This window comes from Varroa jacobsoni, unplaced genomic scaffold (assembly GCF_002532875.2).
Source record: "Varroa jacobsoni isolate VJ856 unplaced genomic scaffold, vjacob_1.0 scaffold_398, whole genome shotgun sequence".
Classification (NCBI taxonomy): domain Eukaryota; kingdom Metazoa; phylum Arthropoda; class Arachnida; order Mesostigmata; family Varroidae; genus Varroa; species Varroa jacobsoni.
This window is the reverse complement of record NW_019213300.1, coordinates 92,687-113,628: the sequence shown is the minus strand read 5'-3', so window position 1 is coordinate 113,628 and position 20,942 is coordinate 92,687. Positions and strand designations below refer to the sequence as shown.

At 45.6% G+C, this 20,942-nt stretch overlaps 1 protein-coding gene and 1 long non-coding RNA gene across 6 annotated transcripts in view; one reads left to right on the top strand and one right to left on the bottom strand.

Annotated features, from left to right (window-relative positions):
* LOC147753544 (uncharacterized) overlaps positions 1-20,942 on the bottom strand; it is a 112,373-nt gene that overhangs the window by 23,265 nt on the left and 68,166 nt on the right. The gene's annotated exons all lie outside the window — the stretch shown is intronic.
* Positions 1-20,942, top strand: part of LOC111260089 (uncharacterized) — a 72,534-nt gene that overhangs the window by 25,494 nt on the left and 26,098 nt on the right. Inside the window, exon 1 of one of the 3 annotated variants that reach the window (XR_002680071.2) lies at positions 14,092-15,200. The exons of the other annotated variants lie outside the window; for them this stretch is intronic. This is a non-coding gene — a long non-coding RNA (uncharacterized LOC111260089). Of the gene's footprint in view, positions 1-14,091; positions 15,201-20,942 lie in introns of those variants that run through there. 3 annotated transcript variants of the gene reach the window in all.

Genomic DNA, 20,942 nt, shown 5'->3' with positions numbered 1-20,942 from the left:
AAAGAATATGAAGATACCAAGTGTTAGTGATGCAACTCAAGGAGAGTGACGTTTATCATTTTATTGTTGTCAGCCTTAATGCCCTAACGGAACACTATAATATTACTACTTAGAATCATAGTCATACCGATACCTATTAGCAATCGGATGCTATAGGCAAATCAAGAAACTGAGCCATTCAAGATTTATGTAGTTGGCTAGGTAATACACACCGTTCTTCTAGTCGATACCATGTCCTAATGGAAAAGCCCGCGACAGGGCAACTAGCACCGCCAAGACCGTCATTCGGCTTCCTTATTGTTAGTATTAGTATTACTATCAGCAAGTAAGAGTTTGTGACACACTCTTATACGTATGCGACACTCTCGAACAATTGCTACATCTGTCCGACTAGCGTCGTTCTTGCTCTGTACAACTGCCACATACGCCAGTGGCGGGCGTGCTTTCCAACGTCTGGCTCTTATGATCCCATTGTAATCAAGCCATATTTCTAACGCGGGCAGAACTTTTTGAAAAGTGAGGATCGTCCCATGGCCTAGAAGTGCGACGGTTACCGACAGACACAGTTGAATATAAAGTCGCATAAAACAAATCGTCTAAGTAGCGACTCTGATACCGTAAATGTTGATATGCCAAATGGTAGACAACGAACATGGCCAATATGACAACGGCGGTGATATCTGATAGGACCTAAAAACATGCCTATGTCCTGATTCTGGCATAGCCTTATAATTATTGCAGTGATGCGGTTTTAGAACTATTTTCGTGTAGAACCACGAGGCTATGGCGTGAATATGCGCCGTGATATACGCGCGTATCACAAGGCGCCTGCTCGGATATAAGTCGTACAAATGAATAGCGTTGTCAACTAATATGGAACAGGTCTAGGTCACAACAGACAAGCTGAAAGATTTCATTAATTACGATTACATACAATTAACTCTAATCATCACTGAAGACACACGAAGACTTTTATGGGTAATACGTTAATATTAGTGGTAATAATTTGTAAATATGTTTATTTCAATATTGTCTACAGGACCAGGCACATGTTGCTGCTCAAATCAAACACTATGGTTGCGCTGAGCGTCATTGTTATGAATACATTGTTGAAAATTTGTTTGTTGCTTAGCAATAACACTGGTACGGTAGCTTGAATAGGGCATGAATAACAGTAGATGGAAGTCTTGCCTCACTTGGGACTAGCACTAACGCCCGCTGAGGTAGTTGTTCCGGCATGAATTACCCTACTTAAATCATTAAATTGACCATTAGATGGAATCATTAACAGGAATCTAACAAAAAAAAGGCAGTAACGCTCCAAAGACCATTGAAAAACATCTAGGTCATAATGATAGCAATGTTGAGCAACATGATTGCAGACATAACATACACGCTTAGTTAGAATCAGTATTAAAAGCCGACGGCGGTTTCCTTAAAACGCAATTAGCAACAATGTTAAGATTTGGCCAAATCAGTCATCGACAATTTGGTTCCACCATATTGTTATATTTGGGTAGTAAATACTGAATTCTGTCTATCCATCGAATTACACTATCGATCATAAAGCGGCATAGATTTCAGTAAAGGCAACTGCAATGCCCTATCTCTCGTGCTGTTCCTCACTGCCGCTTTTCAATAGGATTTTCTTCTTCCGCAGAACGGCTGGCGATGGCTGGTAACAGAGCATTCGTTGCCACCGTCACCGTTACCATGACGTCCTCTTCGTGGCGAAAGGTTCTGCTGACGCTGCTGTTGCCGCCACACTGCGCGACGTAATTGCCGTACTTTGACGATTCAACGGAACGAGCCAGGAACGGTGTGACAAGCTTTCCGGCCGCTTGCTGCCTATGCAATGGGTTTTGGACGCATAGTCGCTGCTATCATACTCCTATACATCTCGTGTGGGATGTTGTGGTCTAGCGATGAGACGAACGCAGGTCTCGTTCGACGATTCGTGTCGCTTTCCGCCATTAGCATTCGCCCGTTTGCTTGATACTTGCTTACTCAGCTATTTACTTTCTAGCTTTTTCCGCCACATGCTATCTTTTCACTTCATCCACCCTACCTTGTTCAGTATCTATGTCGTTGTTACTGCTCTCCTTCTTCGCCAATTTTACCTTCAGCTCGTTGTAACGTAGAGAAACCATCCATACGGCAACAACAAAAACTACAACAGAAGCAGCAGCAGTAAATACATTGGGCCCATCCGTCTATGCATTTATCTATCTAGCCGACTACCAGTCCGTTGATCAGAGTACTTCCAGACGCTAACCATCGGTGGCGCTAGCCACGAGACCTTCGAAGAGTGTCGAAGGGTCCTTTGCTGCCCATTATCACTACATGAATCAGTAGCTGATAATACACACGCACGCACGCACACAGGCCGTGACTTACGTGTTGAAACTGAATTGAAGCCAGCCGGAACTCACAGGCCGACATCGCTGGATCAGCTTGCGCTCGGCGTTAATATCTGCGGTCTTCGGCGTTTTCATCGTTCTCCCTTACGCCCCTTGCGTATATCAAGAAGAACAGTAGCAGCAACAGGCAACGTACTGCATCGACATAGCGTGGTAGCGTAGCCGATGGTCCCCCATAGTAAAAAGTCCCATCTTTATTGAACGGTGACAGCAGCCATGTCGCATAACACAGGGTACGGCGTGACAGACACATAGAGACACTGATCGCCACACGGACGAACAGATCGACAAGCGGACGGACAATTGCCACCTCATAAAGGCATACAAGCGTGTAATTATCTGCACACAAAAGGCCGCAGTGATCAGGAAACACTGAGGGGCTTGACGTTTCAAAGATTTCACTCGCATCACGTTCTGTCACGTACACCCCACAGTGAAAGCCATTACCACAAAAGAGGGATTTTTCGCTAGAGGACAGAAAGAGCGAATCGTTTATGTTCAGTATGAAAAACCAGCTAATTGTGTCGTCCTAAGCACCTTACGCTAGTGATTTGGTGGCAGTGCGGCCATGGTGGCAGCGATGTCGAACGGCCATCAATCGTAAAGCAAAAATCGACGCTTCGGTTTATACCAAGGACACGGGCGAACGAAAAGAGAGAGATATTACAAGCTTTAGTAGTTGATTGTAACTCGTATATTTTTCATCTTGGTAACAGCGCCTGGATTGTGTTTTATACAATATATGCTTCATTAGTACTTGTCGATGTTGCTAACGTCCTTTAATCTTCACTACCATCACATTGAGTATTTACTTACGTCCAGATGTTTGCAAGGCTGTTCAGTGTTCGTCGGTGTTTAATGCTTCAGTAAGGAGACAAAATTAATGAAAAAAAAAATTACAGAATATAGAATACTACCAGAACCACCAACGATTTCAACGGTGATATCTTGAAATTTGAAATTTATTACCCATCAGTCTGACGCTGCTGCGGTATTGCTATTAGCTGATCGTAAGTTTATCTTTCTCGATGTTGATTGTGTGTCGTGTTTGATCATATGAAAGTAAGACACCTGTCAAACTTCCACTTTATACGTATGGTCATAGTCGATGAGGTGATACGATCTGATAACCGCACGCTAAATTGAAATTCTGTGCCTATTAAAGATAGCTTTAAGCCAGACTAGAGCTGTAAAGGCTTCAGAGAGCAGGCCAATCTCTGCTATCGACATCAACCCCGCCATCTCTATTGATAAAAACAGCGTTGAACGTTCGCCCCGGCAGAGAGAAAAAAAAATGCAGTGGGGAACAGGGCGAAAGGATATATCGTTGCTCCCGAAATAATCCTAGAAATTTGATAGCAGCAGTAATAGTTATAATGTCTCTATTCAAGCTCTTTACAGGAATGCCCGTATCTGGAAAATGCTGAATAGCAATTAATGAGATATAATTAATAGGTATTGCCAATTACAAACAAACAGTTATTGAAGAATGGTCACGGTTAAACTGGACCGAAAGCACGGGACCTGAAGACAACGTGACGGTGGACGTCGTCAGGCACAAACAGACACGTGACGAAAATAGGACGAATTTACACATATTAATAAATGTTAGGTAATTATATAAAATTCATCTTTAGAGATCGTTACTTTAATAGGCCCATGTTATTCAGCGAATTTAACTTCTGGAGGAACGTCCATCATTTAACTTAGTTACATGACTATAACTTCTATCTTTGAAAATCTGAGGAGTGAACCTTCGCAACTTTCCATCTAAGTGAACCTATCACCGTTCGTTCTATTCGATACATGGGGATAATTGGACGACTTATTCAAACTAAAGTGAACACACGTATTTAAGGTTAAAACCTAAAACCTAAAAAAGGGTTACAGTCTAAAATTCAGTTACCTACATAATGTTTACAGCCATCGTCAGGTTACGTATGTTATTAGCTCGCTCATTGTAACCACCGACTTCGACAGATTCACCTTAAATGTTCTTACAGACCTTTGGCTTTCTTGCGCAGCTGAGAGTCGCTCACCTCTGCGAAGATGTGCTGAGGCCGATCGCCGAAACACAAAATGGCAAACTGTAACATCATTTTGGGTTATATAAAATTCATAACGACGACAAATCAGGCCTGCGCGCAGGTCAATCACAAGATGATGACGCGCGCCGTCCTTTTTTACAAGCGAATTATTTAATTTTAATTCATCTCACAATAATTTATTTGACATTGTGTGACCTGACGCCTCTGACAACACTTTTAAGCCTTTTTAACCTAGTGGGCAGCATCAATCTGTAGTGTATCAGGCTGGAGTTGTGACACAATATATCAACCTCATCTACCCCAGTATCTAGTTCAAACTAACTGACTGCTTTCAAAGCGTTCACCTTTAGCTCTTATTTACGGCCCTATTATCATTGCTTACAATAAACAATAACTAATATATATACACTCGATTTGACTATGACCTTTCGTGCTGGCATTATTCGGCCTGAAAAGGTCCGTTGTAATGAGCCATGCTATTCAAATTCTATTGCAGCTATGCATTTGGACAGGTATTGACGATTGGTCATCTATCGTTTCGGGCAAGTTTTCTACCGGTCCTAAAAATAACTTATTTATAGTTTATACCGCAGTTGACTCTCCACTTGACCCAGCCTCGAACTCAAATCAGTTTTGGCCCTATCCAGGCTTAACGAATGTAACCTAGACAAAAATAGACCACGCCGATTTTGAATAGTACAATATCAGGTCGAAGCCTGCCAGCGTTAATATGGAGCACTGTTGGCTGATTCCGGCGTTGCCTCCACGGCATCGTTGTTGTTGCTTTACACGTTATGGTCCATCATTTCAGTTAAGGTAAAGGCACAGATCCACGGCCGCTGAATCCTGCCACCAGTAACGACTATCATTGTGTTCCTCATATATTGACGACACTGACAGTCGACCTTGGCTTTCGCTCGGATGCTACATTATTGAGACTGAGGCGCGGCAGTAACCGGAACAGTAGCCCTAATAGGCACAGTTGCCACCTTCATCATGTAGTTCATAATAATTCGTGTACATGTGTACGTCCTAGGACAACTAACGCTAGGTAGTAACTCGGTGAATCAACAAGTGCAAATCGACATTTCCCGAAGGACCTTTCCCCCTGCCATTACTAGTCTCTGTAGTAGTAATGGTGGTTTTAGATTGTCTGATCATTGCTTTGCCCTAGAAGAGGCGAATGAGATCCTGACCTAGCCCTTTTGTAGTCGTTATGCAAGCAGAGGCGCCACTATTGTCTTTCAACCAGTAAATCAAAATCAGACAGTCAAACAAGCTTTAGTAAGCTGCACTAATGAACTCTCCTGTATAGTGTTCCTCAAGTGATTTCATTGTATTCACAGCATATACCGCCTGTTCCTCGTCTTCATTCGACTGGCAATGTGCCGCTTTTTATTGGTCTATTTCGTAGTGGCTGCCACGTGCGATGTCACGGCTGGATCACTGGCCGGCGATCGCCGAGCTGTTGTTGTTGTCAGTTACGGCAGCCGGCAGTGGCACCGCCGCTGCCATTGAGGTCAAGAGAGTTCAGTTCCAAGGTCTTTCCTAGGCGCGGGCGGCAACAGCAGCGGAGGCTGCGTGACCATCATTGTCGCCGTTGGGTGGCTGGCTGGCTGGCTGGCTGGCTATAGTGACTATTGTCACTCTCGGCTCGCTCGGTCGCCGTGTGGTTCCGCGTAATTCCGCGCGGAATACGCGTTGTTACCTGTCGTAGTAATATCGATGGTGACACCGATGGGGGCCCACGAATTGCAGTAACATCAGCAGCAGCGTACCTCAAGCGATGTCTATTGTCAGTCGATCCATGTGGCTGTGCTGGGTGGCTGGTGAGATTAGCTGGTCGGCCCCTCCTCGTGTAAACGTCACGGCCATGGAGACAAAAGTGATGATGATGATGATGATGATGATGATAACGGAAGCGATCCTACGGCTGCCATCACCATGCACTCACTGTGACCGTCGAGGACACCGATAATTTGCTGCGTCAATTTTCAGTGGCTCTAGCTTTCCGTTCATGTCGCTAGTGTTCATTGTTGTCGCTGTTAGCAAATTGATTCAGAAGAACAAAGTGCCACAGAATTCAAGCCGCAGACCATGGTCTCTGGTAGCACAGGGTCAGGCGCGAATCAGTTACTATGCCACGATTACTGACGTTTTTTACGTTCGGTTAGCACCACACACACGCGAAGACAAACATAGGCGATCCTCCATAAACTACGTACCTTCCTAAACTTACTAAAACCTAAACTGTATACATACGTAGATGCATACAGTAGCAAATAAGGTGCATTTTCTAGAAAGTGTTTGCACAGAATCTGCTGATAAAGGTTGGGCCCTTATGCTTTTCGACGGGGGCATGAAGTAACACAGTTCATCTGCTCTATATGCTGCATATCGCTTGCATTAGGCGGTACGATCAAACGTTTCGAATAGATACAAGAATCCTATAAATAGTAGATTTATACTATCGGTTATTTTCAAGCGTTACCACTTAGAAAATACTTTACATAGACGTAGAAGACAAAAGCTAAAATAAGTATAATCATCATTAGGCAGATACTTCGGATTTAGACTAATCAAGGAGTTAAATATCTTCTTTTTCTGTGAGCTGTTGCAACATAAACTGTTCAAGGTACAAGGGAAGACGAATCGAAAGCACATGATCACAGAGACAACCTTACAGTCTCCGACTCAATCGACTTCAGTTGATACGTCTTAGTACAGTCAATACAACGACACATATATAGCATATATAATAGTTATTTATGTTAACTGTTTGTTAGTGACAAAAGCTCAAATGGTTTTCCTCTATCCAGTACCCGATAGCAGCGCTGTGATCATTCAAATCGACATCTTGATGAGTCGTTGTCGTTTCACAAATAGGCCACCAGTCGCCAGCTTTCTCCATGAGCTTAATTCTGCTCTACGACAAAATAACCAGTGTTCCTTAACCTCCGTCGCACGTTGATGTCCGTCCAAAAGGATGAAGCTGGTGAACACGATGCCACCACGGCGGGCGACGCAGCAAAACATTGTCGGAAATGATCAGGACACAAACATAGACGGGATCGAATGGATGATAAGTTTAAGCCGTCATGAACGTTTACCGCGACTTTCAAATCGAGTTTTGCCGCCATCATCACCACGACCAACGGCAGCGCCACGATCGAGCCGTTATTGCTGAATTGGCACACGTGGTTTGGAGGCATTGAACAATGCAGACAGACAGACAGACAGACAGACGCGCTGATAGGACGCAACTGCCAGAAGCGGTTGCGTGCGTCGCCACTGCTCTGTCTATACTATCCCGGAACAAAATGTATGTTATATCGTTCGGCATGGGCCGATGTGCGACAACTATGCCTATAGCTATTCGATAGTCGAATCAAATAGCTAGCGGTTTATTTGTACAAACTTATTGTTTCCGAACGGCGACCAGCAGGCCGGCAGCCTGTTGACGCGCTTCCAACGTTAATCTCTCTGGTTTCTCCCTCTGATCGACCTTCCGACGATGTTCGCGACCACATACAATCAAGACTTGAGTCTGACTCAGTCCGGCGTGATTTTACAGACAGTGGGCTCTATCTTTGACTCCAGGCCAGCTACAGCAAGCGACGGCCGATAGAGCCATAAGTAATGGCCGGAGCAGAACGGGATCGGCGTCATTTAAATCAACCCATATACAACGTCCTGCTACAGTCAACCAGAGCGAGGACTGCCGTTCGCACTAGCGATAGAGATTACAGAACGAACGAGTTGCCAATCAAACAACATCGTCATGAGCAACCCTACGAAGTCGGCGTTTTAGCGGTAGAGAGTCAACTGGAGTTCTTTTGTCCACTGTTGTGAGCGACCAATCGAAAGCGACGAGCATTACGACAATCATTTTTGCCCCGCTGTTTTCTTATCTGCTGACCATCTCCACGTGTAGACATGGCATTGACGTTAGTTCGATATGACGACTGCAGATATCTGGGTTTATATGTTTCGCCGTATTGTGATTTCTGTTCGTCTCACTCAGTAGATCAGGAGGCTACTACTAGGCAAAGGTTACGCTGTTATTGACATAAAAATAGCCGTCGTAGAACTTCTTGAGACCTGTCTGTTTTATTCATTGTTAATATGTCCTGATGCTAATGTTAGCCTATGTATTCACGACACGCCTAGACTATAAATGATTGTTGTTGTCTCGTTTTAGGACAAAGGGAATGCTTAGAAGAACAGCGTGTTTAGAGGTAGTTTGGGTGCGCCTTTTTATCATGACTTAAGAATCATACTTCGCGTAATTCCTGAAGAGTAGGCGGCCGAGTGAGGTTAAATAGAAAACAAACGGTCATGGAAGAAAGATAAAGGACTATTATTCTATCTGGGACTTTGCCCATATTAAGTGATCAGAGGCAGCCAGATATTTTGATATTCTTTTTTCTGACTTAGTCTGACTGCTTGTCCTGCACTTCTATTGTTCTAAAAGGATGACCAGTCTAAGAGACTGGAGAAAACTATACACAGCGTCGGCTTTTGCTCTTGTTAATGTCAGTTTATTCGGGGATACGTTCACGCACAGGTGCATGCATATATTTCGGAGACCATACTGAAAGCACGGAAATTCTGCTTTTGGGCCAGAGTTATATTCACGATTTACTTTTCGTCGTGTCCATAGTTTCAACGACCAGATACTCACATGTACGTATTACGTGGTGACATCAATGGGAAGCCAAGCAAAACAATCACATAATGACCTTCGACAGAATTACTTTGTATACGTGTTGGATGTACGTACTTCTAGAAACTGTAGAAGATAACAAAGACTTAATAATTACTGCCCGAAGTCTCAAACGGACTCTTGCTTGATTTGTTTCTAGCACAGTGCCTTACAGCAAACAGATAGCGCTTGTCTATTTGTGCCGTTCTATGATTTTCTTTTTGAGGTAATTCAGCTTTCCTGATGCGACCAAATCTCGTCCCAGCACTTCGTAACATTCATGGTAGGAATTAAACGTGAATTTCTATGTCTAGGCATTTTCTTAGTTAGCACTAATAACCTTGTAGTGACGCGCATAAGGTCGACAATTGTCGGGGAAGCCGCAGGCGACAAAGGCTTCACGTACAGTTGGCCTACCCTTGCTTATTGGCCGACCCACGACAAACGGTAATTGCAGACATCGCACCACCTTGCCTGCGACAACAGCGGCAACAATAATGGCGATAGCATTATAACTATTGGCAGAAACAGTTCGCAAAATGCAGTTCGGTCGATGAACCCGCGTACCGTCGGCTCACTTTTCCATAGCGGTGACCGAGCGAGCGAGAGTGGAACAAACAGGCCGACAGCAAACGGACTTGGCCGGCGTGAGCAAACACGTCTTCTCGCACCGATTTCCCTCTCAGCAAAGCGGTTAGTCGTACGCCGCCCGTCACGACAGCAACGAATGCTAATGGCAACCTCTAGTGCGGGCAGCATCTACATCCTCGAAAGGGACAAATATGCACCTTGTACCTTTGTCATGGCCGCCAATGCGATTTTATCCCAATGAACAAGCTGGCATTTCTTTGATTATCTCCGGGTAGATTGGACATGTCTATGCCTCCGCTAACCTCTAGCGGTCATATGCCACAACACCTTCTGTGCCACTTATTGTAGAGTAAATTTTACTAACATACTATTCCACTCTTCAAACGATTCCTTACTAGTTGGCAGGAGTAGGCCGCGGCGTTTGTACACACGTGCTTGATTCGGGTATGAGTGACATCAGATTCCTTCTAAATGCTGATGTGTATGTGATATTCCGCGGCGGCCGGCAGTAGAAGATGGTCCAACCCTCACACGACGAAGAGCAGTCACTTCCATAAACCTTGCCTTGTTCACTTCGGGCTAATCTCTGCTATTTCCGTCATGTCGAACTCGTTGGCGCACGACGAATGATGGATGTTAACGCGTGCATAGATGAGCTTCGTTAGTGCTCGACGGTCTCAGAACAGAATGGAACAATAAACCAACGCTACCTAAAAAACACTCGAATTTCAGCAAACGGTAATTTGTGCGATAAAATAACGTCGATACGAGCTGCGTTGTTGCACCCCTGCTCAGTAATAAATAGCTTGTCATCATCCACATACACTAATATGAGGTCAATACAGAAACTAGGACACGGATAGCGGCGGCCGTCACAACATCTTCTACCATTAAGAAAGTGCTGAATGGGACCACGGAAGCAAGTTGGTCCATTCACAACTCCAGCCACTGCTTAAGATTTGTGAGCGCAATAAAAAAACGCAATGCAACAACAACAGCAACAGCGGTACCTCGTCCTGCTGCAGCTTGTACGAAGTAATTATTTCACTTAAATATACATCCATCTGTTTGTCTACCAGATCATCGTTGCAATGGAAGCCTACAATTGGCACATGTGCGTGCAAATTTATGTGCATTACAGTCCGATATAGATAATCAGACGGGTTATAATTAGACAGCGACAGAAACGCGCAGATCGGACAGACTAGATCTCTGATGCAGTCGACATCTGTTTCATGAACGACACAACACGCATATATAATGAAGATTTAGTGAGTAGCGTTGAAACGTTTACCGATGCTCGCTGCATAATTTCATAATAAGCTTTTAGGTACGTTTATCTTACTTCCTTTTTCGTAGCGCGTGGTCGTCGTTTGTTTTCTCTATGATGAGTCTCAGTATTTCGCCTACATGAATCCTGTATTCTAATCCAACGTCATATTGATAAATCGATCTAGAGATTCGGAGCACTGCGTTAACACCGTTCATTGATAATTGCGTCTGGATAAACAGCACCCGGATCTGCGCAGCTCCGCTATTTTATGCCGTCAAGCTATAGAATTTCAGCGGCAGAATGCACAGCAATGTACGCGCAGCTTGTCCCCAGGAGGCATACATTACTTTGCTTTACCATTTATCTGTAGTTAGCTATTGAAGGGTTGAACTAGTAGCAGCAGTAGTAGTAGTAGAAGTAGCGAGGGTAGTGCGAAGGTAATGCGTCCAACGCGACATCCTCCGCCCATCGACCACCGTTAACCATTCATAATTATTACAGACGCTTGCACCACCGCCATTGGTCTAGCCCAGTTTATATATAAGAATAATACTGGTAGACTAGTTCTAGTCTGGTTTCTAGACTGCTAGCGTCTTCCCTCCCCGGAACGTTAAGGGCAAGAGCGTCTTCATAGCTGATGCACGCCGGTCTTCTTTCCGATGTCGACGCGACACGCTTCTTTCTACAGCCATCTGCTACATTCTTCTCCAATCCTCTCGGTTAAGTTATGCCGCCTGCAATCAACGACTCGCTCAGGTCGTCGACGTACGCTGGCGTCGCAAAGATACCACCACTTTCGAAGGGGCGGTCTCTTATAACACGGCTTTAGCACTTCACGCGTTTGTCTGCCCTGTGATCGTGTGCAAGCGAACCTTCTTTCCATCGAGGCCAGCAGCTGCTTTATATTAGTATTCCCCGATTACCTTCAGCTAAATCCAAGTTGTTCACTGTCGATATCAGTCATTCCTATCCCCTGAACTGATTGCCCGCCCATCTCGACTTGCAGTAACGGTAGCCCGATGCTTTATGCGGCGTCATCTCACTCACTAAACTCGTTTTTTTCGTCGCGGCTGGTTGGTCAGGTATAATGACGCTAGTCAAGGGTTGTACTGGAAACAGCTCACCAGTCGGCCAATTAACTGCCAAAGGAGCATCCGCCATCGCTAACCAGTCCCCTTCCATCTCCCCTTTACTAGATGGGCTGGTTAGTTGCCTCCGGAGACCGCCCCTTTGCAACGGTGCAGAAACGATTGCCAGCGCAGCTTCTTTTTGGTCGATCAGTCTGTCCTTTCCCAGCCTCGATGCAGGCAGCCGGCGTTTTCGAACACTCTTCCCCTGCTGCTGGATTCAACAGTTTACTCGCCCGTCGCTCGCATCCATCCATCCATCCATGATTGTTATCATCAGATGGCTATGCTCTATCTGTTTATAAGTTCATCTGATCATCCCTGTATGTGTGCCACGAACTGCCATGGCATCTGCAATGCTGCGTAAATTGATACCCCTCTGCCATGGCAACCCCGCCTATGGCTGCTGCTGGCGCCGCTAAACTATCATGTCTTGCACATCGCATATATGTGTCTAGTGGACACGCTTACCAATCACTGGTGCCCTCCCAATGGCCGGCTAGTTACTATGGCAGCCAGCGACAGCAGCAGCAGCAGTCGCCACCATCTGCAAGGGGATCCATTGGTCCGAAGCAAATCCTGTTAACCAATCTCCCTCCATCTCTGCCTGGCGAACGCCCGCCCTCTGCTGGTTTTTCAAACTTACTGACGACTGACCAGGAGCGAGACTATTTGTAATACTTACTACCGCTACCACAAATAGTTGTCAGGTAGAGCTGACTGGTTGGCGGCTCGCAGCGGCGGCAATGCGCCTCCTCGACAATCCGGACAGACCGAAGCATGCGACCACGCACTTTCATCCGACCAATAACCACATAGACAGGAAGGCAGGCGCTAACCAGCCACCTAACTGCTAGATGCAAAGTTGTGTCTATCGCACTATTTACTAGCGGCAGATGTGTGTACATCGAACACAGACGACTCATTAGAGCGGCTGCGCAAGACCATCCCCACCACCACCCACTAACCCTTACTCGAAACGGCTAAATCATAAAAAGAAAAAGCAAACGATACACACACACACACCTAAGTACCGAAGCTCGCACACAGGCCCACAAGTACATATCGAGTATGGCGCTGCTCCCGCTGCCGCTGTCGCCCGTGCATCGGCTAGCGGTGAGGGCTAACTATCAACTAGAACTAGCTCCTGTCCCCAGCAGCGGCGGGGCCGCCGACTCGGCCAATCAGCAAGCAACATCCGTCGAAACCCTTTAGTCTCGTCGACCATTCATGTTCAGGCGGCAGCAGCAGCCACAGCGGCGGCAGCGTCGCTACTTGGGGCTGGATGCGGGAACGATGATGAGGCTGAAAACGCATAGGTGCCGCCGCCGCCGCCGCCGCCACCGCTACCATCGCCAAAGCCAAACGACGCGACATTATCGACAACAGGAATGACAACAACGAGGGCCTTAGTGGGCACAGGCCTGTAATAATGCAGAGCTGTGGAAACAACTAGGCCTGCTGCCTCGTCCTTGGCGCTGTCCTTCTCTTGTTTTCGTACTTCGCTTGTTGCTCTTCTGTTACGCATTGATCTTAGCGTCGCGCGATGACAATGCAAAATAGGCAACGCTCCTCTCGAAGTCGGCAGCAGCCGTCACCCCAACGGCGGCCGCCGAAAAGGAAGAGAAGGAAGTGGCGATAACCATCATCGTTTCAACGGCAGACATGTTAACTGTAATGGTTAACATAGCGCGCAGCAGTGGCGCTGAGGGGCGGGAACGGGTTACGCGCTCAACGATTAAGAGAGAAAAAGGCGCTGGCATCGGTCCATCATGGCCGTGTAGTCAGCCGCGGCCGCTGCTGCCCACCAGACTACACTTGACTATACTAGTAGGCTTGGACTAGCCAGACAACAGCAGCGACTAGCCGACTAGAACTACAATGTACTAGCTAGAGGGTGTTTGCGACGGTGGCGACGGACGCACGCTAATATTAGCTGGTGAGGGCAACGGGCTAGTCGAGGGGGCGGTCTTTCGACGTCGTATTGGCTGCTACTGCCGCTCATCGGCAGTTGGTTAGCCAGTAGTCGTAATAACAGCAGAGACTCGACGAAGTCCATCACCACCTTTTTTTCCTCTCTCCCAATTGACTAACGCATAGCATACTCACTCACGAAGGGTTGTGATTTGCTGCCGTCGACTCGTGTCATACCAGCCGTACACACGGTCGTTATTGCTGGTTAGTGCCGATCTATGGCGTCATCGTCATCGTGTCCAGCCAGGTCATTCGACGTTGCCGACGTTTGAGTGAGCACCTGCAACAGGGCTCACTCAAACGTCGGCTCAGAATGTCTTGGAGCTCGTCCAGGACGGGCGCAAGGGACGGAAGCTTGTCAGTCGCTGCATAGCGATTGATCAGACTGGCCACGAGTGCGACCGACAACGTTGCCGTATTACCACTAGTGTTAACCATTCGCACCGAAATTCAACGGATACGAATTGTCTGCCAATAGCTGACACCATGGCGGAAAAGACAGGATATACGTAAGATTTATGTTGTGTGATAGGCAGCAAAGATACAAGTTCGCTCTGCACAGATGTAAAAGGATACAATGCAAAGTTGAATAAAGTGGATAAGCGTAAGTTTAACGAAGTGATGAGACATTGGTAACGTGGATACTGCCTACGGGGTCAGTGAGTGACAATGTGCCTAATAGAGTACGTTTTGCTGAGTAGTCAACGTGTGATACGTGGAGTAACGGAACAGTTCAAAGAAGAAAGAAATAAATCAACTATATTTCTAAGGGAAGGTTTCTTTGAATTTAACGGTTATCGACGTACGCTACTCATGCGGATCGTCGTATAACGAGAAGTTTGTTTCACTATTATCACAGAAGTGCCAACTTTGATAAGCTATCATATTCCCAATTCCGGATCTAGATGAAATCAGGATTCACTTATTCTGACGCAGTTGAAACATAAAACAGATAAACATGAACTCTATCCTCGAATTATTGACGGTCGACCTAAGGATCATCCTATGACAACACATAACCTAGTAGCCATTTAATTGATGATGCAGAATTTCGCTCAAAAGGTTCGAACACCCGTTCAGCGTCTGATGGCAAGGTTACGCCTAAAATTAGGTTTAGAAACAGACTACGGTAAAAAACGACGCGTTCAGGTGTCTCTGCTCGTTCAATTAAACAAATAATCATCTGTAACCATAATTCCTAAAAAACAATTTTTCGTTGCGACACATTATACCGTACGACATTCGCTCCCTCTAACGAATGCCATCTAACACGCGTACAATTGTCACCCTTGTTCTATAGAATCTCCGGCGTCATTGCATTTATCTATTGTTATTTTATATACTTTGATTCAGAGTGTGCTCCGTATCAGTGATCACAGCTCGCGTAAACGCCGAAAATATCACCCGTATCCGAGCAGTAGCTAGATGCCCTCGTCTTTCTTTTGCACTATAGTAATCTTTGGGTTTTTCAAGGTATTTAGAACAAAAATCCACCCAATTGTCCATTTTTCCTGTGCGCCTTTCCCACTAAACTTATTCTCGACTCAATCAACAGCAGCAACAGGTGCAACGACTCGGGACACGGCCCCCTGTTTTTTTTTTCGTTCCATCATCGTCGCAGAGCACAAACCTCTCCCCGGAGGAGCTAATTTGTACAAGTGGCGCGCGTCCTGTCTCCTGCACTGTAGTCCTACCACCTGATCGTAGCAGTAGTAGCCTATAGTTGATCAATGAGACCCGGCTACTACCATAAACATGTGCTTTCTCTGTCCCTCGTAGTCGACGCTGGTTAGAGACGAGCGGAGCTGACTGGGGTGTTCCCCTGTGACGTCACGAAGATCGACAATGCGGAAGTAGTATGCTCACAACCGCCGGCGCCGTACTCACACCGTGGTTAACATCTGTTTAGCGACTGGTTGAGCGGTGGTTAGGCGAGGGATTCTACCGTTGGGAAAGGGCAGGCGATCTCCCGTTGGTTGAGTTGGGTTGGGTTAGTGACTCGAGCGCCACCCAGCGTCGTTTTCTTGCCTACCTTTGTATTTGTTCCTAGTCAGGGAAGTGGCTGATGTCAAGGTCAGTATGAGGCAGCTCGTGAAGACGAGCGGTTCGATTCGAGCTGTTCGTTTGAAGAGGTAACATATTGACCTATCGTTAGATTGTAGATCTGACATCCAATCGACTGACGAATAAATGTCGCACGTAATCAAACGAAAGTAATCTCGGCAGTCTGCTTCACTGTTTCGTTCATAACAAAATGCTATGACAAACGAGAAAAGTACAACAAAATTATATAGTCAAACAAAAATGCAGCGCTTATCGAGCTATCTGAGCTAAAATAATCAACGCTAACATTAAGCGGGACAGTAACCTGGTCTATATAGAGCGAATTCGAATGGACCGTATTTGAATTTTTGCCGTAAGTACTAACTAAGCCCTAGAGATCCCAAAATGGCTCGTATCGAACACCGTGACACAAGCATTGCGAGCCTCTAGACTGATCCAATCGCCTATAACGATCTCAGAATATATCATCCTTGTCGATCATAAACAACAAACTTCGATCAATCAACCTGTTTCAATTCCCAGGCCTTGTTTACACCTCTGTGTGTAAGGCTAGCCAGGTAAATTGTTGATAATCTACGTAGATTTACTTGGATAGAGTTGCTAATGGCAGCTGGTAGTGATATATGATAAGACATTGGAACATATATACGAAATTAAAGGCATTTCGTGTGAGCTGGTCCTTGCAGACAGGTCCTAAACCGAAATATTGAGTCATCAAACAGTTCACTGGGGTTACGAGCGACATTTTGGTATTATTTACGACCTATTGTGCGACAGAGCCGTAATTGACATCAGTTCACTCATCATTATTTTATATAATTTCGCATTTTTATTTAATCTGAAAGTTCAAAGTAACTGGATTGAGAGCTAAGTTTAGCTGACAATAACCTGATCGAAATCATACCGTATATATATTCCACTGGATTGGAATGATGCATTGTGGCCAACAACGGCTTGTGTTGAAATTTCCGATCTTTTCCCCATTAGTTCGACCCGTCCAGAAAAAGGGAGCTCCACCTGGAGAAGCTCACAGATGCACTACTTTGATATTTTCTTCCCTAGAACGACGCCTTTGATCGGATATAGACGCGATAAGCCAGTATCGACCGTGTTATTTCGTAGGTTCAATTATTTACTAATAGATCTAGTTGATGATTCCGGTTACGGAAGGTCTTTTGCAAGGGTCGCGTATGTTGTGCCAGTCTCGCTAGAATATTATCTAAAAATTTATCATAACGAAGATGAAGAACGGGATCAGAGTGTTGTCACCTTAACGTTAGAATTATAGCTAATCATATAAATTGACAGATATGGCGAACTTCCATGCTAAAGTTGATCTTCGTCGATTTTGAATTATATATCTTTTGACGTTTTTGGCGACTTGTTAAGATACTCGGAAATATCCTAAACATAAGCGTTCCGAAATATGGCAAAAAAACAAAGAATATATATATATAGTGTAATGGCAGGTATATCCGCTTTCTATTGGGTGTTCCTGTTATAAAAAGGAAATCTCTCTTTTTCGATTCTGGCTGAGTCTTGAAGTGAAGCTGAGTCTTTTTGTGTGGTGGCACTTCGTACGTCCAGGTGTAGAAATCTCATGTTCAGCATAGAAAAACTCTGGGTTTTGACAAGACCACATATCGTACAGTATCGTGCTCAGACTTCGCTTTTCCTTTCATTTTTTGTGTTTTTTAAAAATACGATTACCACGAGTACAGCGACGCCGGTTCGTCTTTTTCGCGTTGCCTATTGCTTTAGCTTGCTTGGCTTCAGTGTTATTGACTCCCCTTCCACCTCCAGGGCTCTATGGCCTTAGTGGTCAATGATACGAGATGGCGTTTCGCCGCTAAACTGCCGTTCCTCATGCTGATTCAGACTGCATTTTTCATCGTTCGCGGTTCGGGTTTTCTTCTTATGCCAGTTCTATCTTTCACTGGTTTTTCCGTTGTTTGTATTTGACTGTTGAAAGTCATAAATCTCGGACGCTAGCTTTTCTCATCGCCGTCGCCATGGCTGCAGCTACAGCTAGCACGCCGGTGTAGGCTTTAGCATTTCGAAGAAGTAGATCTACCGAAGAGCGGAATGCATCGTGATGGCAGTCGGTTTAACAGGACGCCAATAAGAACCGGCCTACCGCCAGAACAATACCTGCTTTGAACAATCGTTGCTCGCCATTCGAATCGTTTCGGAGCGGGAGTTCGCTCTTGCTGTGGCGTATAAGTGCTCCTTGTCGTTGGCCCTCGATTCTGCCCTCCCGACTAAAAAACCGACGCACCAGCACATGAGACCGCTTCTTTCGACTGTAATACGTTATGCATGTATGTGTATGCCTTTCTGGATGGGGAAAATAAAGAAGAGGCAGCATGCGGCACTGTTGGAGAGGCATAATGCCCATAAGCGAATGAGTGAGTCTCCGCGCGGTTAGAATGAGGCGGAGGGGCCTAGAAGAGTATGAAAGTATATTTTCTGCCCAACGCAGGAGGAGCTGCGATAAAACAGAGGGAAGGGACGGGGCACAAACGTAACTTATTCGGCCACGGCGTCAACATTTATCTCGTTCACGTCGAACATAGCACGAAGATCTCAGCCGCTTATTCCACCGACAGGTACATCTTCCCGTTGCCGTTTGAACGACATGACAGCGCCGACGATCTAGGAGTTGCCGATGACCTCCTTTCGCGACTGTGAATATCGAAAGATAAAACAACCTTCACCTGGACGGAATGGGACCAAATTCGGTTGTGGAAGATGACCCAACAGGACCATATCTCCAGTTCGTATTGCTCACTAGGTCGGTGAGGTACAGGATTGACAATGAGAGAGATTAAACAGGGTGAAACTCGTTGTCCAAACGACACTTCATGTCTGTAGCAATTGTCATCTATAGAACGCTACTTCGAGCCAGAAGGATGTACCAACTAGTATAGAACCATGCCGTACATGGTTATACTGTACTTATGTGGGTAATGCTGTAACGGACTTTTGCCTATATTGCTGAGATACCTGGCCTTCCTTCCTTTCTCCTTATATATATATATATATAAAACTGCAAGTAATGAAGTCTGGCTATTGTAAAAAAAGCTGGCTTTAAACGGTTTCTCATTAAAGGGTTAGGGTGTTGACTGTTACATATATTCTGATAAGAATTGGCGGCGCGCAGCTCTCTTGCTAATGAAGAAATCAATAGCCATGGGAAAATCGATCCGCAAAGAAGTCACGATGGGAAAGAGTTGTATTTAAACAACGAACTTTCACACGTCGACTGAAACGAGCAACTAACTTGGGCTGGCTTTAAGTTGTGCCACCGGCTGCGCTGGATTGAAAGAATACTTTTGCAAAGGGAAAGAAAAAGACGACGACTGCGATAGAACGTGCTGGTTCGCACGGATAGAGAACAGTTAGGCGGAAGATCGTGTTCAGGCTGAATGAAATATTATTACTACCACTACGACTACTAACAACTGCAAGTACGATCGATCCATTCATGATCAGCTGGCCCTTGATCCAACGAGCTCTTAAATGAACACGATCCCGCACATATGGCTGGCAAGAATCATGCGCGCAGGATCCCAATTAGACGCACGTATACTGATAACTATCTGCGACATTCCTCGACAACGACAACAACAAACTGGTTATGACGCGTTTTCTTTTTTCTGCCTTCAGGCCCATTTCTACATAGCAACACATGTAGTATCTATTGTATAGAGGTATAACCTCGATCGGTTTAGGCACCTAGCCAGGTCTCTTGCCACTACAAGCTGAATGCCAAGCAGCAAACGGCAAGGGAAAAACGACCATCTTTGTTTTTTTTTGCCTATTGATGGCTTCGTCTTGAACCAAGCAAATGACATCAAAGAACCTGAATTTGATTTGCTACCTAAGGGTTGGTAGATTAGAGGGAACTGTGTGAGCGCGCACTGCTTTTCTACATGTGTATCGCCCAAAGATAGTTTAGGCCGAGTGATGTAAGCTCACGAACAAGCTGGACGAGGATGCTTTTTGTAAGCAGAGCTCGAAGATGCTCAACCTCGCAGCTTCGTAGCCGCATATCCAAGTAGACTCCGAGCAACGACTCGTCTTAACGTAGCGCCCTGTCGCAACTTCAACTATTGGTCTTGCTTTTCGTTGAGGTGTCGCAGGCAGGGTTCAATTGACGGGTTGAGATTCTGCACTCACAGGCTACAACGAAGCGGGAAAGCAAGGTGCGACCTAAGCACTCGCAATTCGCCGGTGTCTCTCTCAGCTTCGAGCTATTTCTTCTTCTCTCTACCAGCGTAACTTACCTATGGGCCGCGTTACATTGCATAGGTGCGGTGCTCGTCGCTCTATGGCTTCGCCTTTGATCGACAAGGAGAGCTACGGCAGGAAGGCGGTGGCTACCAACGGGTGTTCTGTACTAGTAGGGTTCAGAACCGTCGGGAATCCGAAAAATGGGCGAGTGAGAGTAACGGGAGTTTTTAAAACGACGGCAACAGCTCTCATACAGTTAGCTGTATAGAGTCTGTATTGATATTGCAATCATCATCAAAGCGTGGTTGATTCTCATCCAACCACTGAGGCTACCCGTCTGCGTTAGCTACGAGCGTCTGCTTAGCCGGAATTGAGAGGTTTTTTTCGGTTGATTTGGTCTGGTCTGTTCGTTTGAATCGGTTCGGATTTTTTGCTTTACGACTATAGCTAATCAGTGTGTAGATGCGTGTACCGATTGCTAAAAAAAAAATAACAAAAAAAAAA